Below are 15,886 nucleotides of genomic sequence, written 5' to 3'. Positions count from 1 at the left end.
GCGCTGTCCGCGGACTGGTCAGGTTTCTTCCTGGCAACACAGGAGTGTTGTCATGAAATAATATTTGTTCAACAGTTTCATGTCTCTATCCCACCTATGATGTGATCTGCAAGATAGCTGGGGGCTTGCAGTCTTGCCTACAATCGATCCCACTTCCAGGGCAACACATGCTCTGCACGTGACTGGTAAATGGCAAATATTCAGTGAATGGGGTAGCTCACTTCACGTGTAAATTTACATCGAGTGCTGTTAATTTGTCTCCACTCTGGGTTTCCAGATTGGCCTTTAGAGCTCAAATTACATTTGATCCATAAGTCCCCAGACTCCATGCACAGGCTGGAGGGACAGAGTTTCCCATATTCCCCTAAGTCATCAATGATGCTGGCAGGATTCACAGATGCAAATCCGCAAGGTGACATGCTTGCCACTTGACACCTTAGACAGAGTCATCCCTCCAGTGAAGGATGGGACTGACCATCCAGCCAGCCTATCCTGGGACCACCAGGCTGTTTTTAAATAAAGTCCCCAGGATATTATTGTTTCCGTGTGTTTTCATCAGAGATGCAAGGTCGTGGTGAGAGACAGAAAAATGTTTCGATAATATTAATGACCAGCATAGTTGTGTGAATCCACAAATCATGATGAAACCCCCAATGGCTCTAGAATTACGGTTAGCAATGATAGAACTCACTGAATTTTGGAGGTTTTAGTCAATACACGGAAACTGTAGATTCGATGTAGGCCCACACGCTCCCCTCTTTACACTCTCATGGAAAACTTTAATTCCTTTTTGTTTTTTCACTCTGTGAACAAAATGGTCATTTGCTTCAAATGGCTGCCCACGTTCCCTCTGGCCATGGACTTGCAGCACACGCCTGAGAACCAGGACGTATTCCCCATCCTCGTCAATCTTGATGGACTAATGTATATCGGCCTGTTGGAAAGCCCAGGATAGCTGGGTTCTGGGTTTGTGATAATTAAATGTTTAAATTTTGTGTCAGCCTGGTTGGGCTATAGTCAAGAGTTATTTAATCAAACACTAGTGTAGATGTGGTCAGAAGGTATTTTAAAGACTGGTTAACATCTCCAGTCAATGAACTTTAAGGAAACAGGTTACCCTTATGAGGTAGGTGGGTCTTATCCAATCAGTTGAAGGCCTTAAAAGGAAAAGTGATTTTCCCTGGAGAGGAAGGAATTTTTCTTCAAGGCTGTAACATAGAAACCCTACTTGAGTTTCCACCTTGCCAAACTACCCAACAGATTTTAGGCTTGCCAGGGCCTATAAGTTGTATGAACCAATTTTTTTAAAAACATAAGTCTCTCTCTCTCTCTGTCTTGAGAAAGAGAGACAAAAAAGATCTATGTTTATATTTATATCCATATCTATGTATACATATAAGTATTTCCTAGAGGTTTTATTTCTCTGGAGCACCCTGTTTGGTACAAGGCCTGTGTCTTAGAACTGCTAAAGATCTATCCCAAATATTTATCACTTTTTCCATAGAGATTATTGTCAGAAACCTCTTACCGGCTTTGTCTCTGGACTTAGAGTGGATATCTCTCTCATGTTGCTCTAATTTTATTCACACTACTTACTTCTACCAGGCACTATAATACTTTAGATTAGATTAGATATAGTGATGTATTAATGTGACATTTGATATTTACTATAGAATGGTATGCCACATCACATTGTTTTACACACACACACACACACACACACACACACACACGTATTTGTTTGCCGACCTTCTCTGCCCACAATGAGACTACAAGTTGCAAGAAGGTGGAAAATGTCATCTGTTCCCTTCCCTCTTCTCTCACATCTCCATCACCTAAATCTGTTCTTGGGACATGATAGCTGCTCAATAAATCATTGTTGCAAGCACACAGAATGACATGGACAAACACCCTTCACACAATTCCCTCAGTGTGTGTATCACATGAAACTGAAAACAGTTGGAGAAAACTCACACGGGGCTTTGTGTGGTATTGTAGGCAGCTCAGTAGGCAGTAAAGGGCATCCGCGTGTTAGAGAAAAGAAAGACAAACTTCAGAATGAGGCGAGGATGAAGGCGGGTGTGGCCTTGTCTGGATCTGCAGGGGACCAGTGAGGTGAGCAGGTGGCTTCCCTCCACAGGACCACCATCCTTCGCGGAGCCCCGCTCCCGGGCGTGGGGTGTCCCCGGCTCTGCCAGGTACTGCCTGACTGCAGGGAATTCTCTCTCCACACCTCAGATTCTTCTCCTAAAAGAGAGTCATGGCTCATTAATATCAGAGGAATGCAGGAGTTCGTGTCTGGCCAAGGCTCAGAGCACTGCTGAGGCTGGGACATCTCTGTACTGTTGGCTTTCACAGAAGAGGGGCTGTGAGGGAAGACACCCCAAGCTTGCCTCCCCGAAGCTCAGACCCCTCCCATCACTTTCACGCACAGTCCTCCCTCTCCATCTCCTGACCTTCACATCCACCTTCCGTGGGAGCTGAAGTCTGGTCTGGAAAAAAAGGCGATTATTTCATAGCTGTTAAACCTCAAAATGATTCTTTGACTTTTGAATAATTGCTGTTCATGCTAGTCAGATACTGTAGTAACTGAGGTATTAGTAAATGTTATTCAAATTTTTCCTTTCGGTGAGTAAATGAAATCTGTGCTTGAATTTGATGAGTTTCCTGACTTCAACCTTCCCATCTGCAATTCTAGTCTACATCGCAGTCTTCAAGGGGAATTTGTGTTTTATGTTCAGCATCTGGTGAGGTGGAATAGGTAGTTTTGCATCACTCAGTTGAAAAATACACAATGAATAAAATAGACGATAGATAAATAGATGATAGGCAGAGATGACAGATGGATAGATAGCAGATAAGGGATGAATGGGTATACAGGTAGACAGGTAGATGACAGATAGATACATAGAAAGATAATAGGTAGATAGATAGATAATAGGCAGACAGATAGATCATAGACAGGTAGATAGATAGAACAGAGTTGTACAAAGAAGGCCACAGAGCCAGCATGACTTTTCTGCACTTTTCGAATCCTGTGTTTCTATGGAGATCTTGACTCTCATATGCATCTATCTAATATGATTCTGTCAAAGTTGAATCATTTTGACTTTAATTTTTTAACAACCAGATAAATGTCTTTGAAAAAATAATTAGTTACAGTGGTGTACATTTCAGTCCATTGTGAAATCATCATGGGCCCTTGCATCGAAAACGCCTGAAGTCTGAACTACTCCATGCTATATTTTCCTTCCCCCAGCTCTAGGCATTCTAGGAAGAATCAGTCTGAGCCTGCATATTTCTTAAAACTTTGGAAAAAAGATATATAAATGCATAATACTGTAATATTCAAATACTCTTTCAGCACAAGCTTGCCGATCTGTTTTCAGTGTAATCTGATATTTGGCTTCTTGAAGGAAATGTATATATAACAAATTGACTAGGCATAAGTGTTTATCTTTTGTCTTGACAATATGCAAAGCGGTACTTTTTTAAAGTAATGAAAGGCCAGACTCAAAGTTGAGCCACAAGAAAAGAAGTGACGTTTGAGGAAAGATGCCAACATACCAGGAGGCCAGAAAACAAAGAGCAGTGTTTCTCAAGCTCTGGGAGGGTTGGCTCGGGCTAACGAATGCTTTCTGTGCGTGGCTGCAGATGCCCCCTGCTTACCTTCGCTTGGTGAAGTTGGACCTTCTACCACGGTCCCCTGAGTAGTAGCTGATCACTGTCCATGTAGGTCCCTGAATGCTCTCACATTTCTTGTCAGCCTTGTGGCAAGCCGTGGCTTTCCCTGTAGGCCCAGAGGGATACGGGACCCTAGTGTCTCCCAGATTTGGAGGGTGTCCTTCTGTTTTGTCCACAGGAAAACTGTGCCAGAGAAAAGCAAGAAGGGCATCGTCTCCAGAGAGCTCAGAAACCAGGTCAGATGTCAGTGCAGAACCTCAGGTGATGGTAGCGTTCCTCTCGCCCTGTGCTCTGCCTCCAGGCTGGCATTGAACCCCACAGCATGGGGGCATGAGAGGTCCCCAGAAGTAGAAACCCCAAATCATCCGGGGTGGCACTCTGTGGCCTGGGAGAGCCAAGGCACCAGGTCCTGTGTGAACTCCACCCAGCTGGCACCAGATTTAGATTCCAGCGACAATGGGTCCCCTTGATCTCCACAGTGGGCTTTTCTGTTTGTTTTTTCAGACTGCGTCTTGCTCTGTCACCCAGGCTAGAGTATATTGGCACCATCTCAGCTCACTGCAACCTCCACCTCCTGGGTTCAAGCTATTCTCCTGCTTCAGCCTCCCAAGTAGCTGAGATTACAGGTGCCCACCACCACGCCCAGCATATATGTATAGTATTTAGTAGAAACAGGGTTTCACCATGTTGGCCAGGCTGGTCTCAAACTCCTGAGGTCAGGTGATCTGCCTGTCTCGGCCTCCCAAAGTGCTGGAATTACAGGTGTGAGTCATTGCGCGCAGTCTGTAATGGGATTTTGAAGGAAAGCAAAGCTCAGCATGAACGGGAGCCCAGAGAGAGCCTGAACTGAGGCTTCCGGCCACCCCTCCTTGACAGCTTGGTCGAGGGACATATTGATTTTACATATTTGGTAAAGATGAGACACATCACTACTGTTTCAGTGTTTTCAGTGGCTCCGCTGGCCATCAGCCTTCCAGGGTCCTTTCACTTTTTTTCTACTTTTCAGGTAACCGACTTTTAATGTAGAGATTAAGTGCCCGGCAGAAGTAGCTGTAAAATATTTGTAATAGTTTAAAATCAAATAATATGTATAATGTTTTATCAGAAGGAAACTTGTTACTACAGTAGACCCGATTCTGAGATACCAGGGCGCTACTTCTCCCAGGGTTGTGCTTACTGGTTGGAGTGAAATGGAGGTTTGCTGTGGAGAAGCTGCACAGGGCTGTCGATCATGGAGGGAGCGGGTTCTTCCGTTCCCTCGGTGCCTTCTACCGGACTGAAAGCACAGGGTTCTCCTTGGATGGCCCTTTGCTCTGTTCAGGAGGATCAGGGGCTGCAGGGTGCTGAGATCCCCTGTGCCAGGTGTGGTGTCAGATGCCAGCAGGCCACCCACCTGGGAGAATCGGGATGTGCAGGGCCCTGGTTGACAGCTGGCTGAGTCTGGCTCCCAGCTGGTGGAGAGGTCAGTCCCGTGGAAAACAGAACAGTTATGTTCGGACATCGTGGGTCAGGCCCAGGCCCCAGGTGAGAACCAGGTGGTGAGCGGAGCCAGCCGGCCCAGGTTTGGTGAGAAGGGGCAGGACTCCAGGCGACCCAGAGACAGAAAGTTCCCCTCTGCTGAGTGGAGGCATAATGGCCTTGGCCTGCAGAGGGTTCTGTGGGAGAGATACCCTGTAACCTTCTGGCTCCATTTTACACAGTCCTAGAGAGTTTTATTAAGAGAGTTTTCAGCAGTTAGCAAATAAAAGGCAATTCCTTAGGAGAAGAAAGTCCACAGGGCTGGGAGTCAAGGTTCCCAGGGAACTCAGCAGAAACCTCGTCTGGATTGTTCCATATGAGGGTCACCAAGGCAATTTCAAGATGATGCATCAGGGAAATGCAACGGTTGAGATTAAATTAAGTTCAGTGTCCAAGCAGTCATTTCGTTTACCATTTTATATCATCCTGTGCCCACCAAATGCCAGCCAGTGGGCCACAGAGGGCGACCCACCGACTTCCACTCTCCAGAACTGATTCACTGAAGGGAAATGCATCATAACATTTAGGAAAATTTCCATTGAAACTCCTAGAAGTTGAAAGGAAAAAAAAAGTTCGTTTATTACACAATATAGATACACTTCCACTCATCTGAAATAATTTGTTTCCAACTCATGTCAAGAGAAGGGGATGATTCTGTGGGACTTTCACAGAGATTTCCAGTTTTGCATTTTCCTAGAAAGGTTTTCTTGCTTTTCCTCAGTTTCTTGCTGTTATTCTGGAAAGGTAAAAAGTCAAGGAAGGAAGAATACTTTTTCAATGACTCTAAACATGTTTTCCCTATGGATTCGTTTTCCAAACTGAATGCTACCAATTTAAACTAGAGCAGCAAAAAGAAAGGAAAAAAAAAAAAAAGAAAGAAAGAAAGAAAGAAGGAAAGAAGGAAAGAAACCCTGATGCTCTGCAGTGAGCACACATGTTCGGTGGCCTTTTCAGTGGCCAGCAGTGGACACAAGGGCTCGGGGTCCTGTGCATCTCCCCATCTGTCCTCTCTCCCATCCGACGGTCACTGCTGTGTGACAAAGACAAAGCCAACAGCCCCTCCCTCCCCCAAGGTCCCCATCGTTGCTCAGCTGGGGCAGTGCTCACACTCCCCCGTTCCCCGGGGCCAGCCCTATCACTTCCCGACCACCAACGGGGTCACCTCTCTGCCGCGCCCTCTCCTGAGCCCTGCTGTTCAGGGTGAAGAAGAAATTCAGAGCTGTTGAATGATGATAGGGATAGTGAATAAAAAAAAAATACATTAAGTGCTGGCAACAACAAAATAAAAGGTGGGGTGGGTATGGGAGAGAAGGGTTCCTGAAGAATGTGAGAAAGATAAATCGGGCCGGCACTTTGTTTCATTGTCAGGAGCACTCTGGGGTTATTTGAAGCTCTTATTTATGCTCTGTAAGCAGAACAATACTGGAGAAGAAATGATTAAATACCAGCTCTGCGAGCAGCAGACATCTCATTGTGGCGGTGGGCTCACCACTGCGTGGTTTTGATAAAGGCAATATGAGTTGATAACTGATAGAGTTGGCAGGGAGTCATCTGGGGCTGCTGACAGCTCCAGCACTTTAATAAAATCATTAGAATGTAAATGTTTTTATTGCAGAATAAAGAGCCTCCAGCGAAGTTGACACTGCTCTCCCTCCACTGAATGGGAGTGCCCATTAGCATTCAAATGATATCATGATAGGCTGGTTATCTTTATTAAAATTTTTCAAATCGAGTCTTCATTTTGCATGATTGAGTTTTAAACAAATGCAATATCCAGTCGGCTGGCGAGCTGGCCTGAACACTCCTGAAATAATTAAAGTGTTCCTTTTATTTTTTTTTAAACATGTGTTTCATAAGAAATGAATTGGATTTGCTATTTTAATATGACAATATCTAGTTAGCTTTGCATAAAAACAGGGATGTTATAGCATAATTATTGAAAGTGTACAGCTTTTAAACATATGTTTCATAAAGTTGAATTCAATTTTCTGAAATATGACAATACCAGTCACTTGGTGAAGTGTAAAAATCAAGAGATAGCTTGATTATTTAGATCAATCCTGCATAAGTCTTCATAATTGATGGCAGCCCATGGTACTCCTACATGGTATTTCCAGAGGAAGGAAGTCTCTGTTTTCTGGACGTTTTATACTCCCCTGACTCTGATGGTAGACAAGGACTTGAAACACTCCTTAAACTCAGGCACTAAGCCATGGCGGCATTCATTACCCACAGCAAACTGAACCTTCATTAAATGCTAAGAGAGACTTGGGCCGATCTGGGCAAAACTGTGCTTTCTTGGAGTAGAATCAGTATATCAATAGACGACCGATAGGCTCCATTTGACTTTAAACCTCTGTTCATTCTTCCTGGGTCGGGCATTGTTTCTGCATACTAACCATTCTTAAAAGTCCTGTTGTGCTACAGACTCAGCAAAGCATTGTTCGCAAGACTTCCGTGGATGGTTCTTAGTTAGGAGGAGTTGAGACAATCAATAAAATAAATGTGCTTTAAAAATATGTTCCTGGAATAACTGGGGTATTGATTCTAAGAGGAATGCAGCTGCAGACCTGATTTTCTTCAGGGGCAACGTTTGAAGAACTGGCAAAGTGTGGCGGATTTGCCCCCCAAAGAGGGGATGCTCTCCTGGAGAGCTGCTTTCTCTGTCTGTTTATTTTGCAGAGGTAAGATTTTAAGAAAGATGACAACATCTGTGTTGCCAAGCTATGTTACCTTATCAGTAGGATGTGGATTTTGTAATGACATCTTTCTAAACAGGATATAAACTATCAATCAGACTACTTTAATTGATAGGTGAATTCATATTACTAGTCTGATTAACAGAGGTTAATGCCAATTTGCATATAGCCAGTGGGGAGCTTAGAAAATGTCATACTAGGCCCGGTGCAGTGGCTCACGCCTGTCATCCCAGCACTTTGGGAGGCTGAGGCGGGTGGATCATGAGGTCAAGAGATCGAGACCATCCTGGTCAACATGGTGAAACCCCGTCTCTACTAAAAATACAAAAAATTAGCTGGGCATGGTGGCGCGTGCCTGTAATCCCAGCTACTCAGGAGGCTGAGGCAGGAGAATTGCCTGAACCCAGGAGGCGGAGGTTGCGGTGAGCCGAGATTGCGTCATTGCACTCCAGCCTGGGTAACAAGAGCGAAACTCCGTCTCAAAAAAAAAAAAAAACAATGTCATACTAGATTCTGATTTAGCATATATATACATTTAGACATACATATATATCTCCTGATATATAAAATATCTATTACCCTAATTCATAATTTTGTTTTCAGTCTCTAGGATCACATTTTAATCACCTCTACACTTAAAGCAGAGTGTTGAATACTCAGGACAAATCTAACCATATATTTTTCTCACCAAATCAATATAACAGAGACGCAGGGTTGGGAGTCAATGTAGAAATAGAATTCTCCTGTAAGGTGCCCCAAAAGTTGTGAGGGACGTCTTTGGTGCCACTGCTGGGAGCACCCCCCTGTGCTCACAGGAGCAGTCCCAGATTCCGTCTGAAGAACAGCTGACCTGACTTCATCCCCTTGACATTTCCAACCTGGACAGATAAAGCTCGCGCTTCAGGGAGATACAGATTCATGGGTGAGTGTGAATGCAGAAGTGCTTTGTGGCAGTGCTCTCTGAGAGGGTACTGTGACCTAATAGCAACTCAAATTTATAGTGAGAAACAAACATCTGATGTGATGACGTGAGAAATAGCCCTACTGTTCAAAGTTTGACTGTAAAGGAAGAACTGGAAGTTGAAACAGAAACCACAACCTTTCAAAATAGACTGCACTGTTAGATTCAAAACAGATCTATAATACCAATGGCAGATCATCTGAGCTTGAGCTCAACACTCGTGTCTCCTGACCCAGCGTTCTGTGATAAGACCATAGACAGACTCTCCTACAGAGAACACTGCATAGACTTAAGCTTTCTAAAAACAAGACCAGCAACTGCTCCAGCAGTCGAATGGTTCCAAATTCTTCCCATTACCTGCCAAGAAGTCCTTTGAGTAACTCTAGCTCCCAAACCCTACGTGTAGTTTTTCCTGTCTCTCTCCCTGGAATACATCCCAAGTTTCCTTGGGTTGTGGTTTCTGTTGCTGCAGTAAGTGATGTATATTATGGGATTCACGGTAGGTGGCCTCTGATGACCATTGGTGCAAATCCTATTCTATAAGAATCTTAATTCCTGCCAGATGTGGAAGCTATAATCCTAGCACTTTGGGAGGCTGAGGTGGGTGGATCACTTGAGGTCAAGAGTTTGAGAGTAGCCTGAGCAACATGGTGAAACTCTGTTTCTACTAAAAATACAAAATTAGCACGTGTAGTGACGTATGTCTTGTAATCTGTTACTTGGGAGGCTGAGGCAGGAGAATTGCTTGAATCTGGAAAGCAGAGGTTGCAGTGAGCCGAAATTGACCCCTTGCACTTACAATCTGGGCAACAAAAGTGAAACTCTTTTTCAAAAGAAAAAGAAAAAATCTAAGTTCCGCTCATTTCCTGGGTGTTTTGAGAGAAGAAAGATTAATAAATAAACTGGGATTTTAAAAGCTTCTCTAGACAGATGAGACAGGAGAATTACCCTTATCGATGGTGTACCACTGTGGCTAAGTAATCCCCTGGCTATGAGAGCAACTCAGACCTGGTGCAGGCCAGAGGACCAGAGGGGTTAGATATCCCCCTTAACTGTGGGTAGGAACCATTTCTCTTGGTTTGCAATTGAGTCTGCCTTGAGAGTTGACATTGTTTGACTGTGTCCCCACCCAGATCTCATCTGGAATTGTAGCTCCCATACTTCCCGTGTCTCATAGAGGGGACTTGAGGGGAGATAATTACATCTTGGGCATAGGTCGTTTCCCATGCTGTTCTCTTGATAGTGAATAAATCTGACACGATCTGACAGTTTTATAAAAGGGAATTCTCCTGCACATGCTCTCTTGCCTGCCACCATGTAAGATGTGACTTTGCGCCTCCCTCACTTCCTCCATGATTGTGAGGCCTCCCCAGCCCTGTGGAATGGAGTCAATTAAACCTCTTTTCTTCATACATTACCCAGTCTTTGGTATATCTTTATTGGCAGCATGAGAGCAGGCCAATCCAAATACTTTATTAGCAGCATGAGAGCCCACTGATACAAATACTGAACCGGATGTGGTGGAAGATGCTGAAGATGTGTGTGAAGAGGCCCTTGCCATCCAAGACTGCAGAGGAAACGAATAGAGATCAGCCCTAAGTATGGTTGCTGGGCATAGGTACAGCAGAGTGCAGACAGCAGCAGAGCAGGGGAGCCCATATTTTCACCCAGAGGCCATAAAATCAGTCAAATCAGGCGACTGGTGGGTGCGAAGGGAGAAATAAATAAATAAAGAATGGCTTACGGTGTGAAATGGATTGATTTAAAGATCAGTAATTTCCTTAATAGGCTGTGGAACCAAGTACAGCATTTGAAGGGTTCTGGCTGATTGGCAAGACAGCAACCACACCATCTGATCTGCCACGTTATGCTTTCAAATACTGACTTTCAGTTCCTCGTTCTGCTAGTAGTTTCTTCTTTTCTTTATTTGTACTTGGTTTAGTCAATTGACTTTTATCTGTCCATATTGCTGGAACTGGGTTTTATGACTCATTTGATTGAAATTAACACCTCTTGCATTAATAATAGTTCATATTTAAATTAGGAGGGTTTAATTACAAATGTTACCATTTTATTTACTTAGAACGTGGCTATTTTATTCATTTTCCATCTTTGTATCAGAAAATTTATGTTTTATTTTATGTTTATTTTTAATAAGAAAAAGAATAAAGAAGAGGAAGAAAGAGAAAGAGGAAGAGGGAGAGAGGATGGGGGTATTGCTTTATTGCCCGGGCTAGAATGCAGTCTAAATGTGGGTATGCCTATAATTGTCCTTAATAATGGAGACATAAAAGAAAATGAGGGAAGAGAATAACAAACAAGGAGCCAACCAACATTTCGTTTAAACTTCTAAGTTAATATGATGTGGTACCGATAAGAGTGTATATTTTGTGTATTTAAAGTGGAGAGTTCTATAAATGTTAATTACATTTACTTGTTCCAGATCTGAGTTCAAGTCCTGGATATCATTGTTAATTTTTTGTCTCATTGATCTGTCTAATATTAATGTTGAAGTCTCCCACTATTATTATGTGGGAGTCTATGTCTCTTTATAAGTCTTGTATGTCTGTGTATTCCTGTATTGGGTACGTATATATTTAGAATCTTTCGCTCTTCTTGTTGTTGCATTGATCCTTTTATCATTATATAATGTCCTTCTTTGCTTCTTTTGATTTTTGTTGCTTAATTGTAACTTCTGCTTTTTATTTATTTATTTTAGCTCTCTGTTTGGTTGGTAAATCCTTCTCTATCCCTTGTTTTGAGTCTTTGTGTATCCTTGAATGTGAGATGGGTCTGGATGCAGCATACTGATGGGTTTTAGTTTTTTATTCAAATTGACTGTCTTTGGATTGGGGGATTTAGTCAATTTAAATTTAGAATTAACGGTGATATATGTGAGTTTAATACTGCCATTTAATATTAGCTGGCTATTTTGCTCATTAGTTGATGTAAATTCTTCATTATATTGATGCTCTTTTTGGCATTTTTTAGAAAGGCTGATACTGTTTGTTCCTTTCTATGTGTAGTGGTTCTTTCAGAAGCTCTTGTAAAGCAGGCCTGGTGGTGATGAAATCTCTGAGTGCTTGCTTATTCACAAAAAACTTTATTTTTCCTTCACTTGTGAAGCTTAGTTTGGCTGGATGTGAAATTCTGGGTTGAAAGTTCTTTTCTTTAAGGATGTTGAATATTGGCCCCCACTCTCTTCTGGCTTGTAGGGTTTCTGCTGAGAGATCTGCTGTAAGTCTCATAGGCTTCCCTTTGTGGGTAACCTGACCTTTCTCTCTGGCTGCCCTTAGTATTTTCTCCTTCATTTCAACTCTGGTGAATCTGACGATTATGTGCCTTGGAGTTGCTCTTCTTAAGGAATATCTCTGTGGTGTTCTCTGTATTACCTGGAGTTGAATATTATCCCGCCTTACTAGGTTGGGAAAATTTTCCTGAATAATGTCCTGAAGCATATTTTCCAGCTTGGATTCATTCTCTTCGGCACATTCAGGTACACTTATCAAGCGTAGATTAGGTCTTTTCACATAGTCCCATATTTCTTGGAGACTTTGCTCGTTCCTTTTTTTCCCTTTTTTCTCTAATCTTGTCTTCTTGTTTTATTTCATTGAGTTGGTCTTCGACCTCTGATATCCTTTCTTCTGCTTGATCAATTCGGCTGTTAAAACTTGTGCATACTTCACGTAGTTCTCGTATTGTGTTTTTCAGCTCCATCAATTCACTTATATTCCTCTCTAAATTGTGTATTCTTGTTAACATTTCGTCAAATCTTTTTTCAAAGTTCTTAGTTTCTTTGGATTGGGTTAGAACAAGTTCTTTTAATTCACAGAAGTTTCTCATTATCCACATTTTGAAGCCTGCTTCTGTAACTGGAACACACTCGTTCTCCATCAAGCCTTGTTTTGTTGCTGATGAGGAACTGTGATCCCCTGATGAGGGAGAGGCATTCTGATTTTGGGTATTCTCAGCCTTTTTTGGCTGTTTTCTTCCCTTCGTTATAAATTTATACATCTGTAGTCTTTGTATTTACCGTCTTTGTAATTGGGTTTCTGAGTGGACGTCCAACTTATTGATTCTCAGCGCCGAAAATCTGAGCAACCCACTGCACCGACTAAATCAGCGGCGTTAAGATTGATGGTGCTTTTCTGACTCTGCACCAAGAACCGACGCTCCAAGGTGCCGGCAAAACCGCCTCGCTGGTCACAAGAGTCGCGCTGGCGACCCGTGGGGCTCCTCCGCTGGGAATCTCCTGGTGCGTGAGCAACAAGAATTCATGTGAAGGTGTGGCATCCTCTCGTTCTTTGCGCTTTCACTGGGAGCTACAGTCCTGAGCTGCTAGTGATCAGCCATCTTGGATCTCTCTGGAATTTATGTTTTAGATACAACAAAGAAGTGAACAAAAACATCAAGAAAGACATTTCTCACTGCATCAGTTCTTTTTCTGCATTTGGAATTTCCCACACTGTTAATATATGGTGACTGGATGGTCTTTACTTACTCAATTTTTATCAGTTTTTATTTATTTATTTATTTTTATCGTATTCCCTTAAATTGTTTGCTTTCAAACTAGAGCTAAATTTAGATGAAAATGTGTTGTCACCAAACAGTGAAATAAAATAAAACACAACAAGCTCTTTATGTTCTACTTCTGGCCATGCTTAAAATCTGGGATGTGTGATTGTATCAACTCCATTTATCCAAAGTAAACAAAGAAAAGGTGGGAAACAGAGAAGGGAAAAAACCTCCCAGACCCAAGAACCTCTCCTGTCACAGAAACAGTGGCTCTGTTCCCTTCAGACGATTGTCTTTATAGAGAGGTCAAGTTATCTTAAAAGTATTCCCTGTGTTTGACAGGACGACCAGGGTTGGATTGCCCACCGGTTGTGAGCATTTCTCCTACAGCAGCATGGTTACAGGATGCCATCAGAGGAGAGGCAGCCCCTACTCTGGGGAGGAGCTTAGAGCATGACCTACCCACTCATCCAGGAGGTGCTGGAAAAACTGGTGAGCATGTCAGTGAACACCAAGCTTCCCTCCATCGCCCCGTAGAGTCAGTGACGAATGTAAATGCAAACTCCAAAAGCCGTTCATTCCGTGTTGTTTCAGCGAATGCTGGTGATGGTGTGTGCCTATTCAGACGGAGAGCAGAAGAGGTCAGAAACCGTATGGGTGTACCTGAGCCCTGGTAGGAGGAAGCAGAACACAGGAGAGCTTCATGTGCTTCTCTATCTTAAAGAAAGACTATTCGTAGCTCATTGTAATGTCTCATTTTATTTATTTGTTTTGCTAGCACATCTAATTACCGAATATTTGAATCTAAAGTCAGAAAGGACACCCATGAGCCCAATGCCAGGTCCCACCTGATTTCTAGGTCCTGCCTGACAGACCCTACTGGGAAAAGCCCACTTCTCCCACCTGCATCCTGTGCCTACTCTAAACAAATACCCAATTTTCCATATTAGTCTTAACAAACATTGGCTGTCTCAGTGGTGACAACACCAAACAAATGGTCGGGGGAAGGAGGAAGGTTTTTGTTTCTTCTCCAGCAGCTGGATTTAGCAAAGGAGACAGGCATAAAATTTGTGGGTAGATCTGTTTCAACAATGGCAAGAACTACCAATTGTGTAATCCAGTTCCAGCAGGGGATTTCTCTTTATCTTAATAACTAGCGAAATGGGTGGACCTCAAATTTCATTTCAGTTTGGAGACAGGCCCAACATTTTGGAGATGTTTATTCCAAACTCAGCCAACTTTATAAACCTCTTCAGGCTCTAAAATCTGTCTGGGACTTGCACCAAAGCAGATTTTTTTGGTGAGATCTAATCCTTCCGGCTTCTGGAACAGCCTCCCTCTGAATCCTTCAATAATTCAACCTCTAATCCAGACCAGAAGAAAAAACATAGGCAATTCTGGAAAGAAAGAAAATAAAAAATAACCTGTAAGACCTTAGGCCCAAATCTTAGGTAAAGCTTCTAGGAAGTTCCAACTGGAACCTAACTGCACATCCATTTCTAACAACTTGGGTCAGCCCCTTCCCTGGAGTTTGTGTAATTTGATTTCGGGGCATAAGGTGAAGGACATGACCCAACATGGCCCAATGCTTCCAATCAAGGAACGTGATGAATAGGTATGAATTGTAACATTCAGGTTACTGTTTTTGCAAAGCATCTCTTCAACTTTCGCAGTCTTTACTAACTTGTGAGGTAAGCAATTCTGTTGATCTTTTGATGCCCCAATGTTCACTTTGTCCCTGGAAAGGACATTAAGAATGTACCCTGCATGGCAATCACCCCCACGACAGCTTCAGTCCAGGCTCGCTGGCCATATTTGTGCTTATTTTTGAGGTGTCTTCAAGTTTGTCTTGACGTAATTATGTCCAAAGGTGCAGGGAAGTTGAAAGTGTAAAGCTGTACCAGCGCAAATAAAGATTTAATTTAGTAACTGGAAATAGTAAAGAAACCAGTACGTTGCACAAGAACAGCAATCAATCACTGGGTGATGACACACATCTGAAAAGCTAGACTGGCTCCAGTCTGTAGCACTTGGAGCACGCGAGGCTGTGTCATCCATGGGGAGCAGCAGGAAAGGAAGAGCGATGAGTCCATGAAACAGAGGCTGGGCAACCACTGCAGGTCTGTAGCCGCATGTCAGTGCAGGGCTCCCCGGCCTCCGCAGGACTCAGGCAAGGGGCTCTGCAGGTTGTTCCAAACATGGTGCCTCTAGGAGCTCAAGGCCCTGCCCTCTCTGCCCAGCATCAAAGTGGGCAGGATGGAGAGTCAATTAGAAGGCTCTTTCTCTGAGCTGCCAGGGGAAAGGAACAGGCTCTCCTGGTTTCTGAAGCAGCTCCAATCTGGAAAAGGGCAGCCAAAAGTCTGCCGGAGTACGGCAGGAGAAGAGAAGGCTTTACTTCAATATGCCCTGGGTCCACAGGCTCTGTATTTGATCACAATCCACCCAGGAAGTAGCTTGGAAACCTCCTTGTCACTTGGGACTTGCAAGAACAAAACAAACAAACAAACAA

This window comes from Saimiri boliviensis, chromosome 1 (genome assembly GCF_048565385.1).
Source record: "Saimiri boliviensis isolate mSaiBol1 chromosome 1, mSaiBol1.pri, whole genome shotgun sequence".
NCBI classification, from domain to species: domain Eukaryota; kingdom Metazoa; phylum Chordata; class Mammalia; order Primates; family Cebidae; genus Saimiri; species Saimiri boliviensis.
The sequence above is the reverse complement of the archived record's forward strand: the minus strand, read 5'-3'. Positions refer to the sequence as shown.